The 15,287-nt window shown below is 39.2% G+C and overlaps 1 protein-coding gene across 6 annotated transcripts in view; it reads right to left on the minus strand.

Annotated features, from left to right (window-relative positions):
• The window catches only part of LOC122412203 (uncharacterized), a 70,116-nt gene that overhangs the window by 34,845 nt on the left and 19,984 nt on the right, over nucleotides 1–15,287 (minus strand). For all 6 annotated transcript variants that reach the window (XR_006261305.1, XM_043421599.1, XM_043421595.1 and 3 more), the window contains exon 2: nucleotides 14,049–14,140. The gene's annotated coding sequence lies outside the window, so the exon portion shown is untranslated. The remainder of the gene's footprint in view (nucleotides 1–14,048; nucleotides 14,141–15,287) is intronic.

Here is a 15,287-nt window from a genome sequence, read left to right on the forward strand (position 1 = left end):
CTATATCCCCGGGGCGGCTTTCCTTCCGCATTCTCGAAATACCCGGTGAGGAGAGCGACCGACGATGATTCCTAATGGCGAATCGAACGTAGGTATATACAAGTACCAAGTGCGCGGCATGCGAAGATAAAAGAGAGAGGGAGAGATACGGGATCGGTCTCTGTGCTCGGGGTTTTCAATAATTTTCTTATCCTATTGTTTGGGCGCGTTTGGCGATCGAAGCGCTTAATTCAATGATTTTATTAATCGACCCGGTATAACTTTTGAAACGTTTTAATAATCCTGAGATCTGTCGAAATAGCTCGAATATCTTTGCGTAGAATTTTCAATTGTAATAGCGAAGGGGGGGGGAAAAAGAGATGTATTACTGTCTCGAGCGGTTGGAATTAGATTCCAGAATTTATCGAGGTTGCGAGAGGTCGTTCGGTGAAAGGTACAGCACACTGTGTTATGCACTTCGACGCGAGCAGGAGCTTTACACACTGTATAACGCGAGGTACACCTGATACCTAACACACCAACGGAGCCGCACACGAATGAGAACATTAGATAAGAGTTTAATGCGCGCCACGAAATAAAATGATGATTTATGTTCGGCGCACCGAACGCTTGGATTATTTTATCAAAGTTCACATGCGGCGGCGTGTCCATTCTTCAAAATAAATCAAACTTCCGAAATTTCGCAATATTGGAGGGCATCGACGAAACAAGACGAATTATTTTACACATTTTGTTAAAAAATTTTTTCCAAAGTTATAATAATTTAAATACTCTTTCGATTCTTCATCAAAAATCCAACATATTTTTTCATTTTTCATTCATTCAAAATTTTCTGTTTTCAATACCAAACGTCCCCGTCGTTTTATCTTTCATCGAGAAACCCTTAGCTCTCGATTCGACACCGCAATTACGCGCGGATCAGTTCGAAAATAGCCTCATTATTTCGCCCTTCCCCGGAAGCGGAAAATTTCCCTTGGCAAGATACAAGAGAATTTTGTGCCCAAGGGATCTGCGTTGCTGTTGCATGATACAGACACACACACACACATGTGGATCTGCGAGCAAAATACTAGACTTCTTTCGACGATAGAGCCACAGAGCATCGCCCATTCTCTTGTCGTCGTTATTTATTGTCTTATTATTTATCTTGTATCTAACTCTTGTTTCTCCCTCCTTCCCTCTCGCTCTGTCTTTATTTTCCTTATCATCGATCTTCGTTCCCATCTCTTGTCCTCTCTTTTCCTTCATGACGACGTAATAGAACTCGCCCTCTGGACCACAAACGTGCATACATATATATTTTTTATATTTATATATACAGTTTTGCATGCCCTCGTATTATACGTATTTATATCTACATATATAATATTTATCGTACTTTTAAATCCGTATAAACATGGTTATATGCCTCGGACTTCCTGTATCTCGAAGATAGCCGCTATCGTACTCCAGTCTTGAGATGGATTAAGTGCGTGTTTATTCGGAAAATATACTCCTCTAACAATATTACTATCATGAAGAATAAAAGAAAACAAACAAAATTAAATTCATTGAAGAACGGTGTTGCAGCTGGAAGCAAGCAGCTTATTCGTTACGAAGTTCATGTATTCCAAACATATGTGCTCGAAATAGGAGAGAAAATATTTCAGATTCTAAATGCTTCTTGTGGGGCTGCTGAAAATAAAAATTCGGATCAGAAACTGAACCAATCGCGCCTTTCAGATATTTTCCTGCTTAATTTTGTTCGCTAACAAATCTTAACTAAAAAAAAATCCGTATTAACGATATCGAATTTTGCGAGTTTTAGTGGTATTCTGATTGGCCTGTAATATGTAACCAACCATAGCCTCCCCGACGACGATATTCCAGCTTAGAAACAAATATACAAGTTTGAAAAAAACTGAAAGTGAAAGGAGCTTGTTTTCATTAACTTCGAATACGATTTAGAGAGAAAAATTTTGCGAAATCGAATTTGGCTAGCCGACATCTCATTAAATTTTTTAAGAAATTGATGGAGCAAAATCTCCATAGACGAAGGCCAATTGCGGAGTCGTCTTTTTTATTTTCAGTGAAAATATCACTCCAAATGTAAGATTTTATGTAATCTTAGAACCAAACTTGTCAATAATAAAGTTCTTATGAAAATTATTCTTATTATTTTTGCCTACAGAATATATTTCAATAATATATCAACAATACACTGAATGTCACAAGTGACGGTTCATTAGAGTCCCAGTTCCCAATTTTTTACTGGATTCTATTGGAATTTCGATAATTGGTGATTCGAAAATTCTAGATAAACATAGCAGACATATTGGAGAAAATGTGTGATCCTTGATATAACCTGTAAAATTCCATACGTTTATTCGGAAATGACAGACACGTGAAAAAAAAAACCAACATTTAGTCATCGTAATGAAATTGTTTTTCGTCTTTTAAAGTGCCTAAAAAGTACAGCTAAAAGGAATAAAATGGTTTTTCAATATTAAAGCAACCACACATGAATTCTAATTTTCATGGTATGCATTAATTATAAAATTGTTTATAATAGTTCCCTTATACAATCATAATCTTACATCCCATTCCAGAGCTTATTTGATGTACAAGCAATTGGATGCAATCAATAACTTAATTTATTTGAATTGCTTTGTCAGAAACTCCATTAAAGGATAATGAAAATACATTAGAAAGAAATAGAAAGAAAATTTTTTAACAATTTGTCAAATAAAAAAAATGGAGAAATACACCGAGAAATATTGAGATTCGAAAATCTTCGATTCCAATCGCGTCTTCGATGCAACGTGATTCAAAAGTGCGGATACCAAAAAAAGGAGAAGGAGAAAGGAGAGGAGAAATGGAAAAAATGCAGCGCACATTTAACACCAAAAGTTTTTGGTATAAATATCGTGGCGTATATACGGTACGAATTTGGTGGTTCAATTGATCGTTGGCGAGAAGGACAAAAAGCAGCGAATGAAATGAAAGAAAGAACGATGAGAGCAGGAGGAGTCTTTATACGACGGCGGCAATGAGCGATCGTCCAAGAGCTCTCATGAATTTTTAATGCGGGAGTTCCGGCGAATCGAATACATCGCTCGCGTATTCGATTCGTGATGGAGGCAAAAATCGTTGACGATCGTGAAAACCCCAATCGAATATTGATTAAGTAGCTTGATGAAGGATTTTAATGTTATCATTGCCAACGTCCATCCAATAACATCCAAGAGAAAAGACAACCAGGCGCTATCGATCGAGAATCAAACTAAAAAAAAAAAGCGGATTCGAAAAATAAAAACGCTGTGAATGTCTCAATATACCGAGAGCCATCGAATTTGTCGAAAATAGCGCGAGCGTTACCAATTTTTTGTACCAAGAAACGGCCTTTTTTATTTAGACTTCGCTGAATCACTCTTAGAATATCAAAAATTACATGTTTTTTTTTCCCCCTAATAGGGATAAAATGCAGGTAACAGTGATGCGTTTGAAAAAAAGAAATATTTCAGTTTGCTTTGTCTTAAATAATGGAGAAATGAAGAAAATAAATGGGCCAAAAGCTTACTCCCATCAAGAGGAAAAATATATCGTCAATGCCAAGGTCAAAGTACAAGGTACAGCTGGCCACAAAGTGGTCCATATGGTTTACGGAGGCCGGAAGAAACGTTAGTTCACCAGGCAGCATCCGATGTTTTCATGTTCTCTCTCTGGCTCTCTCGATATTCCTGTGTGTTCTTTTTGTGTTAACGGTGCCTGATTCGTTCGCGTGGCTATCGAATGCTATCGATTCACGCCGCACGGAGCTTCTTCGTAGAATCTTTACGGTGAAAAGAGGAAGAGAGAAAATCTTTCGTAGCGAGGTCGGAGATGCTGTGAAGATGAGGAACAAGGAACGAGCCGATAAAGCGTTCGAGAAAGGTGGAAGATGAAGAAAGCCTGGTCATAAGAGAAGCGAAGAAAGATCCGATGAGAGACTGAGAAGGAGAGGGGGAATATTGCTCAGCCTCAAAGCTAGTGAACCAGGAAATCGTTGTTGGAAGGACGCGTAAGAGGCTGTTACACGACTTCGAGAATAGGATTAGACATTCGGAGATCATGAAAGAGGGAGAAAGGAGAGAGCTCTATTCGAAAGACTCGGAGCCTCTTCTCGTACTTCTCGCGTACTTATTTGAACGCGAACGCAAAATAAACATTCCTTCAAATATTGATTATTGGTTACAATTTCCAACCAATCATCATTAACATCGAAATATCAAACTTTCATTAAATTAACGAGCAGTGAAAAGCAATCGTAGATTAAGGAAGTTGAGGCCGTACAGTCATTTATTTTACCCAAAAGTTGCATACACTTTAAAGAAGAGTTGGGAAAAAAAGACGAAAAACTGGTGAAAGAGCTCAGTCGAAAACACGGACACGGCGACGATCCTAGCCTCAAAAAACTGTACAGGAAACAGATTATTATTATTAATATAATCTCAGCGAATCTCCTAATAAATCTGAAAAAATTGACATTATTCGGCAAGCCTTGCTCATATTGCCCAAAAAATTTCATATCTTTAGCATCATTTTTAACGGAGATATCACTGAATGTGTCTTGACTTCAATATAAGGCTTCAATACGTTATTTGGCCCAAATTGTTAGTGATTTTTGTCAGCAACGACGCTCCTAAACTGTCTGAAAATTTAACTAATTTTTTTTACACTTCACTTTATAAGATGCAATCGGTTTAAAAGCGATGACATCATTTTTTCATTCTAATGCCTCAACTTCCTTAAGACGACGCTTCATTAAATTTATAAAGAAATTCAGTCGAGTCTCTGGACAGGCACACTGACACAGCGCTGCCGTCAGCTTTTTCATTAATCACAATAAAGTTTATCGACATTGGGTACTTTAGTGCCGAACGAAAATTTATTCACGTTCATGAATTGTGTATAATTAATGTTCTTATTCGTGGAATATACTACTTTCGTAAGAATGAATATTCGAATCACGGATAAATGGACCGTAAAGATCTGAAGTTTATCGAGATTTCTATGCAGGCCAAGTTCGGTGTCTAACTCATCGTCTTTACGAGTCGTGTGTCACGCTCGCGGATAGGAGTTTCGTATAAAAGTACAGACCGTTGAAAAGTCTCGAGAGCGATATAAGAGTGGCAAGCATCGTGGAAAAATGTCGCGAAAGATTCTCACGAAGAGAGCGTTTCTCTTCATCCCCCTTGCGCGAACTCAGGTCTCTGCGAAAGAGCGAATTCCTGGCTATCGTTCGCGAAACAACCGAGTCTACAGGGTGTCCCAATGGCTCGAAACACCCCGTGGGCGTGATTTTTCGAGACCGAATTATTTTAAAAACAATAATTCAATATTAACGCTGAAATTCCAAAGATCCAATGAGAATGCTTTTCAATTGTGTGAAAGCTCAAAACTTTTCGAAAAAGGTCAAAAGACCGCGAAGATGGTGAGGTGTGATCCATGAAAAAGCGCAATTCAATGGTTTTTTCATAAACTTCCGCTCGAACGAAAAACCTCAGTCAGAATATTCATTTTCGCACTATTCATACGCGTTTGTCAGTGTCGCGTCGAGGTTTGATTGTTCTCGCGAGAAAGCTCGACGAGTCGTGTCTTCTCCGCGCTTTCTGACCGTATATACGCTCTCGGGTTGTCTCTTGCTCTCGTCCAGAGTAAAATACCCGGCATTCCAGAACCGTGTGATTTCTTCGACCAATTTTGTGCAAACGTGAGTACAAAAGGCTCTAAGAGATTGTACACACACGTGCACATTAATGCGCATCAAAACCACAACAATATATCTTCGATGCAGAAAAAAACTGAATGTATGTGCCGAATGTATGAATATCAAAATATTTCGCAGTTACTGAACGACGCGTCAATGATACTCAAGATTTTTCGTGCCTCGATCAGCCTCCAATTGCGGCAACGTTTCGCATCAAATTTTTTCACATCCGCTCAGTTTATCCTATCGCACAAGAAAGTTAGTAAAGTCCGAACAGCTATGATTTCCCAAATTAATTACGCTACGACATTAAACGTGTCGGTCAGATCGTTAGTTTCAGTTCTGAAAGAGTCTGGGGGGGGGAGGGGGGGGGGGGGGGGGGGGGAGAACAGTTCATGGAATCTTTCTGTTGCTGCGCTGTCGGAAAAGTCATTCGAACTCTGGATAGAGAAACTCTTGTTTTCTTCCAACAATGTGTATACAATACAGAAATATATAAGGATATGATCGAAAATGCGAGATGTACAAGATACGATACACGTGCTCGGCTTAATTCTTTTTGCATTCAATTCCATTCGATTTATGCGTGCGCGTATATCTGTAAGAGTGTATAGAATAGAAGAATAAACCACGGAAAGTAACGAGCTCTCCCGCACCTCATTCGCATCCGAGTAAAAGTGCTTTGTGGCTTATGCAAAGTATATTTTGTTAGGAGTGGATCGCACTAGAAGAATGAGAAATTGATGGTACGAGCGCGGCGCATCTTCCCGTCACTGTTACCTTTCGTTTTGACGTTGAAAGGACAACAATGCGAGTGGTGTACGGTGTAAAATAGATTTTCTCGTTGTTTTTATTCAGAGATTATTCGCGTATGATTGCGCCTTCATGTTTGATTTATTGTGAATATTTCTATAAATTTGCAAAAGTTTAAACAGAAATCTTGGTTCTTCCATGTTGCGAAATAAGGTGCGAAGTATTTTCGCACTTGAGTCGTTTCGTATCCCGTGGCTCGTCACATTCATAGCGTCGAATTGATTGTGCAGAGCCCAAAGGGAGGGAAAAATTTCCGCGTAAAACTGGAAATGGAATTGCTCGGGTCGTAAAATCGGTGTGGATCGTTAAAATCAGCGGTCGCAAGAGCAGTGAAAGGATTCGACGGCGTAGGCGCATTGGTTTATTGAACCGTCGTTCGCAATGCCGCGGCGGCGATACAACACAGAAATATGCGCGAAACGAGACGAGGACTGCGGCGACAAAACGTCGTCGTCGTCGTCGTCGTTGTGACAACGATCGAGATTCTCGCCAATGCGAATGGGCTAAACGTCCGCGGTACAACTTTATGGATCCCCGGAATACTCCTTCCAAATAAAACTCGGGAGAATTTTTTGCACCTTCTTATTCATCGCAAAGAAAAACAAAGCTAAATATTACCGAGCGAGTGTGAAGGAAGCGAAAATTTGACAATTTTTTTATGTCAAACCATCCGCGTCGTGACATTAAAAAAGATGAGAAATTTACTGAATTTGTTTCTTCAACGTTTTACTTCATTCGACGAATACCAAGAGTTGAAAAAGCGAATAATTTATTTTTAAGGCCTCTGCCCGTTTACAAGGCCACAAGGCTCTCCAACGCTTCAACTACACCATGATACGCTGGCTCCCAAGGGCGAGTTCCAGCCAAAACGTATTCTATACGTTTGGCGTATAATCTAGAAATTGATTGAAAAAATGGTATCAAAAAATTTGACTCAACCATGCGCTCATAAACCGTTGAGCTCGACAGAAAACGACGAGCTACGCGAAGCCGGTAGACAATTTTTATTATTTTTTCTTCTTCGGTTAAATCACCGAAATAACTATTGTCGGAGTATCAGCAACTCTGGAGAACTCATCTGCGTGGAAATAGAAGCGACTTTCATTGATGATCAGCTGGAAAATAATCTGCCGGGTTCACCGACACGTCAAGAATGTTACTGCGAAGTGTACGAAGGTGATTTTTTTTTTTAATATCTTAAATCACATAATTAGAAAAAAAGGATGAATGGGCACATTCCGAAAAAATTCGCATAAATATTCAATCAGAGTGAAGAAGCACATGAATCTATATACGCAAGTATTTATGATGGGGTAGGAAATCGCGGAGTGGAAAAAGTCGTAATGGCAGTAGTAAAGGTATGAGAGAGAGTAGACCGCGGTATGAAGGAGGTTATGTGCAACACGAGAATAATATCCCGAGCTGTTACGGTAGATCTATGCATATAGTGGCTGCTGCTGCTTCAACTTTTCTCTCTCTCTCTCTCTCTCTCTTTTTCTCTCATTGCCGGTGCTCGCCATGACTATATATCGTGGTCGTAGATTTTAATCTCCACGCGGCCTGCTCGCTGCACACACTTGCACACAGAAGTACACACAAAAGGCAACTATCTACAATTGCGCCTTTGCCTATCTGGTCTTTCCTATCGACGATATATCGCCGGTCCAGACTTCGGATAATTCTCCATTTCTCTGGCTCTCTCGCTTTTTCTTTTCCACAGTCCCAAGTTCCTCTCTCTCTCTCTCTCTCTCTCTCTCTCGCGAGCATATTCCTTTTCTTTTTTCGCGGGAGCATAATGCGCAACAATTTTCGCCAAGTTTCATTTACGCCTTGAACAATTTGCATGAGCTAATATTGATTTTTATTGTTGATCGTAACAAAGCCTGGAATTATCGCCCAAATTAAACGATAATTGCACATTTAGTGGAATTTTATGGACGTCGTTTTAAGATTGCGAAATTTTAACCTTCCGAGTTTTCCCACACCTCGCCATATCCACTGTGGGTTGAAAAATTCATTATTTTTTCACGATCAGCGAATACAAAAATATACCGGATTTATCAAGCTGCACGAATATTGCTATTTAAACAATAGAATATAAATTCCTGAACTGTGAAAAGCCATAAAAGGCAATTTAACCAGAAATTGGAATAATTTTTCATGTGCACCGAATGGATGGTGATTTAGGTGAGAAAAAAGTACAAATGATTTGCTGATTGAGGGGAAATCGTCGAATCACTTTTAAAATCGCGACATAGGAAAGAAGAAAAAAGTTTTCACATCAACGAGTATTTAATTATTTATAGATGGAAAAAGAGCCCATTGAAATTCATTTTATAGGCAATCTTATAACGTTTTATACACCGCAGATACGCACGTCGCGTAGAAAAGAGAATGAAAAAAAAACGGTATTTATAAGCATGGAAACGCATCGAGGAATGAAAGAGGTAGTACAAGAAGAGCCTCGTGCGTGTACACCCACGGTGAATGAATGGATACGTTTTCACTTTCACTGAGAGCTTGCGATCGAGGCGTACACACATGTGAATAAGAGAGGAGATAGAAGAGAGAGAGAGAGAGAGAGAGCGTTATACGCCGTCACTCGTTTTGTCGACGATGTTAATCCTCGTCTAATCAGTGACGAGCGGTACTTCGCGATGAATGAGAAATAATTAATGAAGGAGAGACTCTCCGGATGCTCCGTTGCTGCTCGGTCGATGCGATTAATATAATGAGATTTCGTTTAATTGTGCGAACGATCTGTGCGCATCGAACGTACGAAAGAGTTTTTATGTGTACAAACAAAGTGGAGCTCACTTTTTATCCCAACGAATAGTATTTATTAATTTTACACTGGAACAGGATCGTGTCTGATACAAATCGATTATTGTCTTGATGATTCATCGCTGATTGACCCGCCACGAGAGAACGAGAGAATGGAGCATTAGTTTTTTCTTTTTTTCCCACCGCATGTAATTGACTAACATTTGTATTTTCTTCCTCGATTATTCACACTTTCGTTTTCCCCGACGAGAAAAAAATGACGCTACAAAAAGGATCATCGGCCCAAGTTCAATATTAAAATGGAATCATAGAATTTGGAGCACGAGATTTACAAAAGCGAGATGCGAATGGTACAATCGAAATGAAGAAAAAAATGCTTTTTCCCCTTCCCCCCCCCCCCCCCCTTTTGTTTGTGTCCTTGATGCATCTGCATATCTGTACAGTTCGGCCGTCTCTTATTCGTTTTCTCGTTCGTTCGGCACGCGCTGATGACTGCCACCTTGGCCATAAATTAAATTACCTTCCAGCTCCCTTCGCGAGCTCTCGTATACATGTATAAATGCCTCTCGACGTTGTTTTCAGCAGCCTCGGATCTCCGCAAGCCTCTCTCTCATCCGCGGAGACTGCGTCTCGTCTCTCTCGCGCTCTCCTCTCTCCTTTTACGCCCTTTTCGAATGTATTTTTCTTTCACGTACACGTAAACCACAAGTTCTATTCCTCATGACTCGTAGATACGCTATGGCGAATCTTTTCTCATGTGTGACCACATATCGCGCAGCTGTTCCATCGGACATATATACAACGGGTATGGAGCTGAATATCGCGAGAGAGAGAGAGAGAGAGAAACACGAGAGAAATGGTCGAGATGACTTTTAAACGTATACACGAGGGAAAATCCGAGGCAAAATGGCCCATGGGGCATAACGAGACACAATTTGTCACACTCTCCTTTGACTCGTCTCATTTCTGACACATTCCTAATGAAATCCTCTGCGAATATGAACATTCGTGATGTTATTGATGCCTGAAAAGTTTATTTTAATAATAAAAAAATATTTCATGCGCAACGGTGTTCCATTTTGCCTCGTTATTTCGAACATACCCGCGTGGAATCGTGAGTACGTAAGAATTAAGTTTATTGTAAACTCGTTGAGCCGTAAGCTCGCAATAAATATCGTCATTACCATTTTGCGTCTGGTGTTTTTATTTCTGGTTTATGAAGATCAGAATTTTTGAATCCGAGTTAAAACGTGCGGGCGTGTAACTCGGTTAATTGATAAAAGTTTGAGAAACGAATGAAAATGAATTGATAGTTGATTGCCTATCTTTCCCAGAGCTATTGTCGTTGAAAATTTGCAACATTTGCACTTGAAAATAAAATCGTGAAGGATTATAAATGAGCTCGAAAACGAAAAATAGTGAGAAAAGTGAATGAACAATGCAATGCCACGTTGAGGTGTCTGCTCCTTGGTTTTTCTTCTTTCTCGACTTTTCTTTCCCCGGGATTAGAGAGCCCGTTTCTTGCGGACCTAAACTCTCCTGAACGCAGCATTATTGCAGGGCCGTGAGCGAGGAAGAAGAGCAGACAGAGGGAAGAGGAGCGAAGGAAAAAGAGAAGAAAATGGGGGTGGGGGAGGCGGTTCCGAGTCTCTCTAATCGCGAGACGGTGCACCAAGACGCATCTTCTCTCTTTCTCCCTCGTCCCCTCTATTTTTCTCAATCTATCCTCGTTCTCTCTTTGGTTCCTCGCTCAGTCCGCTAATCTCCGGCCATTCCAGCCGGATGATTGCTCCGCGAAGGATCTTCCTGTGCTCCTCGGTCTCGGAGGGCGCGCGCGGCCGCGGTGCGGTACACAGCGTGGCTAAACTCCGGCACTATGGAGGAGCAGGAAGAAGGATTTCGCAAAGGATGCCGACGAGAGATTCTTCGAGATTGTCTATAGCAGGCCGGTAGCCGAAGGCTACGAGATACTTGGCAAAACTCTTTCAAACCTACGATATGCATATCTAATATAACAACAACTCGGCAATAATAATATCTCTAATAATTTTGTAAATTTGCATTTTCCCAATATTGTTTATTTTCGTCTGCATTCTCACTTCTTTCTCTTCTCCTATCTCGACACTGAGAAACAAATTTGGGTGAAACACTTGAAAAATATTCAGTTTAACTAAAATATTTAGTCCCATACGCACGACAAAATATTTATTAAATTTTACAAAATATTTAGATAATTATTCAAATAGATAACGATTTGGATTAACAAAATTGAGAAACGATATTTGAGTTACTCTAACAGCATATTTTGTTGCTACGAAAATAATTGTCTATTGAATCTCCGTAGAGTTTATTGCAGTAAGAAAACCTCCAAATGAATTAACAAAATGATATACCATTCAAACAAAAATTGTATCTCTGTTAACCAAAAATCTACAGTCCTTATCTAAAGATAAAATGAAAGTAACAAAATATTATATTTACTATAAAAAAGGATCCTGAAAAAAAAATTTCGTATTAACAATTGAAATAAAGAAAATAAACTATTTGATCAGGCAGAAATTTAGTTAGTTAAGAAATAAGGAAATTATACATAAAATATAATGAACTTTCTTTCGAAGCAGACATCTGTACAGACAATTTATTTGGTTCGTTATCGATAAGATTTAGTTAAGCTACACGAAGAAAAAATCTGACTATCAAAATTATTTGTTATTTTCCACAAATCATGTTGGCTAATATAATAATACATTTCAACAAATTTTCGGTTATATTGAACTCCACAGTATGATTCAATTTACAAAATATTTATCATTCTTAACGAAACCGTTCAGATACTTCAGTACTTCCTATTCAAATAAATATATCATAAAAGTGTATGTAAAAATGTTTTGAGTTCTTCGAACAAAAGATTTGGTTTCACTAATTTAGTTAATTCACATAAACAAAAACCTAGTGATTCGATTAAATGAACTATTCCTTATTTGTCGTAAGCGGATGTTAGTTAAATCAAGCAATAAAAAATATCAACTAAAGACATTTAATTGTTACAACGATTTTTTTTCTCAGTGGACCAAACGATTTTGGCTAACTTTTTTGTAGATGTTACTATCCAAAGACGGAGTTTCGGTACAAACGGAATATGAATCGTGGAAAAATAAGAGTTTGAAAAATCATTTTTTGAAGAAATTGATAGGGCCGAGTGGGGTAATTCCGGACGCGGGGTAAATATGGACACGGCAATATTTTTATATTCCGAAACCCTTACGTTCGCGCACTCGGACTCATCCGATAGTCCTATCGATGTTTAATAAACGACGCTGAAGTTTGCAACGTTGGAGTCCAACGAAATTAACAAAAAAAACATTTGTGATTCTCCTATTTATTATTTCACGAATCGTTGGTGCAGACTGAAAAACTCCGAATTGCAAATTAAGCAGGTAAGAGAATTGGTGAATTGCTGGAATCGTTGGAGAGTTTTTTCAGATCATTTCGTTGGACTCCAACGTTGCAAACTTCAGTGTCATTTTAATAAACTCATATTGTACGAGACGCGAATTAATATATTTTCGTCGAGGTTGGACCGATTATAAAAATTCTTACATTTTGATCTAATTTTTGCCTGTAAAATTAATTGATGAAACTGCAGGATAAACGGTTTCAATGTTATATTGAGAAAAGAAATTTAATATCCTAGTTCTATACGAATATCATAAACGCAGTTCAAACTTTGGCTTTTCCCACCGTTTTTTTTCACTATTAATTAACTCGTGAAAATTCGCAGTTTCGGGTAATTCCGAACGGCTTTTTGGAGGAATTCCGGACATTCTGCTCTTACCCCATATCAATTGATTTTTTTTCAAATTTCAGATACCTCGTAAATACATATGAAAGAAAAGACCAACTTATGATATTGAGTGCATAAATAAAGCAGTGGACGGTGTGAAAACGAATAGTTATTTGTATTTTGAAAAATATGAAGATCCACCATCCAAAGACTGGATTATGTGAATCGAGTGTGAAATGTGAGCTCTCAAAGTTGCACAAGCGAAAGTACGAGTCGAGAATTTGTTTGCGATATGTGTAGCAATTTCTAGTGCAATATAGATTAACCCCAAGGACCGTCCGAAATTACCCCGGAGGTTCGGGGTAAATCCGAATTTGTGGAGTGTTGTTTTTTTGCTAAATATCTAGCAATTTTTTTTATCCATCAGTTGAAATTTACATTAGAAATCGTAAACAAGATGTCAAAGAGAGTAAAATACATAAAAAAATTTTTTTTTGTAATTTCATCATGTGGTTCGTTATTAATGAATTTGCCTTAGGGGCTCGGAATTACTCCAATTTTCCCTACATTCGTTGACTTCGTAGACAAAAATTTGCTATAACGAAACGAATAATAATGATTCTCCAAAATTGGCGTTCGGTCGTCGTTGCGCTGGGAATTGAAAAATAAGCGATCGAGGAAAACTGCGAAGGTTCAACACCAAAGCGATCGATCAACGAGACAACCCTGACTCTATTTTTCCGCACTGGAATTATTCGACATTAACCTTTTTTGAACAATTGTAGGGTGGCGAAGTGGGTCAAGGAATCATCAAACGATTTAACCGAGAAGCAAAGATGAAACAGCAAAAATACGTACGAGTGTGCTTGCGCCTCGTGTCGCATTACGATTAAAAGACGTAGAAACATTTAGTACATAAATAACTTAGAAATAACTCACGAGTTTCGTCGACGACTGGAAAGTTGATTTCTGCTCGTTGTTCGCCGAGAAATCCACATCACCGCAACGCGGCTTTATACTCAGCTTCTTTTCTGGAAAAACCAGCAGGAGAAAGAGTTTTACTCGCGTATACAAATAAGTGCGGTACTTAATCCCAACAGATCTTATCCATCCCGTGTAAAACACACGACGAACACGTGTCGTATGTACGGGCAGTTTCGTTTCGGAGTCCCCTTAAAACAATTACAGTTTCGTCCTGATGATAAGAAAAAAACAAAGAGCTTCGAACGAAGGGTCCTTCAACGCTGCGAATAGCGCGTGCGCCATCGAACTCCGTCACAAATATATTTACCGTAAATCATAGTTTAAATTTCAATTGAAAAATCAGTGCACGAAATATGCACGAACAGAGAAAAAAAAACAGTTAAAAAGTCGATTTGAAAAATGTCTGACGAGTGTTTTTTTTCAACGAAAAACCGAAAATCAATCACATATTCGCGGGTTCTTCGACAAAGTTTGAAAGTCTGGAACGAGAGAGCAGTCGCGAGAGATTCGAAATCGGGACACCTTGTACATGGGAAATAAAATAGATGAAACGGCATAAGAGACGTAAAAAAGAGGAAGAACTGGCATGACGACGTCTTGGGAACGTACATTAGCGAGACGTTTCGTCCGCGGTGAGTTTTTAGCCCGTTTTATAGTGTCTTGCGAAAGTTTATGTTCGCGTGTATATAATATGAAATATCCATAAATGAAGGAGTGCATGATATTATATGTGCTCGCTTGAGGGAGAGATTCGATAAAACTTTCATAACATACACGTGCCATGGGGAATCTTCAGAGATAACCTATATGATGTTTGAAAAAAGTCACAATAAGAAAGTGTACTTACGAGCGTGTATGTGCGTAAGCTTTCTTATTAATTGTGGCCCAGTTCGCGACCGGTGCCGGTGCGCCCGAGGGTCCGTACGATCTTCAGGTGAAAAGAGCGAGGCCCCCGTGATCGCAACGCGAGAGAACGCGTCAAAAGGGGAAAAAGAAAGGAACGTCTATCACGATCGTCAACGAGAAAATTCAGATTCGTCAGCGATTTCGTGTCTATCCCTCGTATTCGTCCGAATAACTGAAGGTGCGAGCAGCTTTCGTTACGATTCGACACTAAAATCCAACCGAGGCGGTCCGGTCGATCGTTCTCGATGGGGAATAAAAAAACACGCTGCCGCGACGCGAATCCTTTGC

This window comes from Venturia canescens, chromosome 6 (genome assembly GCF_019457755.1).
Source record: "Venturia canescens isolate UGA chromosome 6, ASM1945775v1, whole genome shotgun sequence".
NCBI lineage: Eukaryota > Metazoa > Arthropoda > Insecta > Hymenoptera > Ichneumonidae > Venturia > Venturia canescens.